We start from the raw sequence: 3,510 nt of genomic DNA, 5'->3' as shown, positions 1-3,510 counted from the left end.
CAACCCCCACCTCCTTTCTTTCGTGTTGCCCCCCCGTCTCTTGTGGGTGGTCGCTCCCTCCCGGGGGCGCCCCGGGGGGGGGGGGGGGGAGGGAGGGAGGGAGGGACTATTTCCTGAAAGATGTTATTCCCCTTGATCTCCAAGTGGCTTCAATGCTAAGGACAAGGTCCCCAGGTGTTCTTCATTTCCTTCCAGATCCTAAAGTCGGGTTAATGGATGAAATCCACATGTAACAGGAAGAGCTCAGACCAAAGTTGGAAGGCTCTTAATCTGCCACTGCCAGCCACCGAGGAGCCCGGCTCTAGACAGCACTCTGATTCTTCTGGTTCAGGTCTCATCAGCCTCGAGAATCATTTTTCTCTGAAGGAAGATTCAGGAGGCCACCTCCAGGATAACCAAACATGAAGCTACGCAAGGAAGAACTGCCTGATACTTTGGTCTGCTGGAGGCTCTCTGTGCCTGGACATTGGCCCCTCCGTCCCTAGTCTGGTTCATTGACAAAGAAGGCAGAAATAGTTAGATTGAAGTTGCCTCCTACTGTCTGTGCTTTGCTTGACCTCGAAAGAGATGTGTTCTTTGAGTCACTTCCTGAATCTGACTTAGAGGATATTTCTCCCCTGGAATCCAAACATTAGAAACTGTAGACCCTTTCAAGACCCATAGACTTCAACTTAAACCAAAAACCCTGTGGACACTTCCATCCTAAATAAAAGAAGCAAGTGAAATGTTCTCGTCTGGGTATGGCCACTGCACCCATGAACACACTGCAGCTCTGGTTACCTACATGAGATCAATCAACAAGATCATTCTACATTCAATAGGCAGTACTAGTTGGATTCAGTGGGTTATTAACAAAAAAAGGGGAGATAAGAGAAGTGGGAGGGGGAGGGTTAAGGGGTGTCTGGTGGGAGTGGGAAAGAAAAATTGAGACTCCCTGAGGCAACTGCGGCTATAAATGATCAAGAAACATTCTTTACATGTATGAAGTTGTCAAAGAATAAATAAAATATATTCTCTTAAAAACTGAAATAGAAGAGAAGCAGATTAAGATCTGGCCGCCATGCTGGTACATGTCTATAATCCTAGTACTTGGGAGGTTGAGGCAGAAAGATCATAAGTTTGAGGTTAGCCTGGGCTACATATCTAGACCCTTTATCAAAAATAGATAAGGAAAGGGTGAGGAAGAGGGACAGAGGAAGAGAGAGGTAGGGGGTAACAGCTAAGACTGGCCATGAGCCTTGTGAGCGTTTAGACTCATGCTTCCTTCTATGCATCCCTGGCTACCCCATTTCCATCCCATTGATTAGTCCAGGCCCGATCCAGCAGATCAGAAGAACCATGCAAAGATGTCTGCATAACACATCAGAAGCCCTTCTAGACTAGCCTCCACCCTTCCCTCTCAATTCTAAACCCTTATTCTTAGTTTTAGGCCCCTGCTATGCTAGCTACTGTAGATCTAGTCATGCTCATCTTTGGGATTCAAAAATTGGTATTTGTCAATCACCCCAACTCATTGTAACCATGAGTTAGAAACCACCCGTGCTCCAAGCCTCTGTCATCTGGCTCATGTCACACGAGGCCCAGAGAACAATGTTTTCTTTGGGCTCTTACATTTAGTTAGTTAGTTAATTAGTTAGTTAGCTAGTTAGCTAGTTAGTTAGTTGTGTGTGTCTGAGATGAAAACTCATATGGAGTTCTCTCTCTCTCTCTTTCTCTCTCTCCATCATGTGGCTCTGAGGAATTAAACTCAGGTCATTAGTCTTGGTGGCAAGTGCCTTTACCTGTTGATCCATTTTTATGGGTCTCTAAGGCTCTTACTTGAGATACTCTGTTAATCTTGCCACATTCTAGGTTTACTGACCAATCCTCCTGCACACGTATGAATTGATGAATTGTGTGTGTGTGTGTCCACCTCTACCTTGTCCTCTGCTTGATCTCAGATGAGAAAGTAGGCTTGGGAAAGATGACCTCAGTGTAGCAGCTGCTCATTCAGTTTTGCCCAGACCTGAGTGTAGTGTTTTCCTGCTGAGTCCTGCTTAGCCATGTAAGGGACAGAATGAAATGGTTCCCACCCCCAGACAAACCAAACAGGGCTTGAGCCTCCGTGAGTGCTGACAGTTGCTGTAGGCATAAGGCTTGTTTGTATAGTAATGTACATATTTTCATGCTCCTCTTTTGAGGAACGTCCTCTCTGCCAAGATTAGTGACTCCATGATAGAGGCAGCACAAGTCTGGTGGGGCAAGGGTGTGTCTAATATCTCAACAAAATGGTAGAATACTGTGACCTTCAAGACAGCTCTTAAGGCTTTGGGAATGAACTCTGATAACATGAATTCAAAAATACATAATTCGTCAACTATGCAAAATATAAGGATGCACTATGAATTATATAAGGAACGTCACAGATCTAAAAGAAGAGAGGCAGCTGCACTATGCGCCAGCTTGTCACAAAACGACTAAGGAAGGAGATAAAGGGATTTAGAGTGTGGTGATCACAAGGCAAGATCCCACCCGGCTAAGATTTCTGGTTATGCTTACAAAGGCAGGCAGATTCCTGAGTTCAAGGTCAGCCTGGGACAGAGTGAGTTTAGGTCCAGGCCCAGGTGTGGTAAGAATGGTGATTTCAGGGTGAGGTCCCACTATCTTATAGTCTGTGCTTGTGCTTGCTGTCTCTTTCTAAGAATCAAGGGGCTGGCTCATGAGATGTTGATTCATGGGATAGTCAAAAGGGAACCTGGGAAAATGACTGAATTGACAATTGACATGTAAATAAAAGACTGCGCTTTTGATCTGCAAAAGATGAACTATCCAGAGAGTTTTTAGACTATCAAGAAAAAGTTGCTAGAACAGAACACAGAGAGAGCATTCTGGAAAGCAGAACATAGACCATCAGCTTGGACCTATGATTTGACTTCGAGTTGTTTGTTTCTTGGCTCCCAGACACCCCTTCTTTCAGAATTCCTCTCCAAGCTGAGGCTGGTCCTTGGCACTATCCAGCATCAAGAGGTCAAGTTCTGATTCATTCTCTCTCACACAACAAAAAACCATAGGACCCTGATAACAGTCCTGCTGGTTTGTAATAACTTTCTTAGTGCTAGCCTGGACAACACACTAGCCAAGAAATCAAGAATAGCCTGAACTTACAAGCTGAGTGCACTTTGTTGGGCCAATATGTTGTGCAGGTCCACAAGAGAGCACTGCCCTCAATAGTTATGTACTGCATTTAAAAACCCCTTAGTCAAAAGAGGATTCCAGAAGATGGTAGTCCCATAAGATTGTATAGCATAGTATCAACATCGCCTCCTTGGTTTGTAGAAGTATATTCAATGATTATCACCCTGTGACACAATTCTCAGGACCTATCTTGTCATTAAGTAACATATAACTGTGTTTTACCAGATTCTCCAAGGCTAGACTCTACTGGAAGCAACCCCAGTGTATTAGTCAGGGCTCTCTAGAGAAACAGAATTTATAGAATAAATATGAATTTGTAGATAGATTGGGAAGGGG

Source organism: Grammomys surdaster, unplaced genomic scaffold (genome assembly GCF_004785775.1).
Source record: "Grammomys surdaster isolate TR1022 unplaced genomic scaffold, NIH_TR_1.0 231, whole genome shotgun sequence".
Classification (NCBI taxonomy): Eukaryota; Metazoa; Chordata; class Mammalia; order Rodentia; family Muridae; genus Grammomys; species Grammomys surdaster.
Note: the sequence above shows the minus strand (reverse complement) of the source record.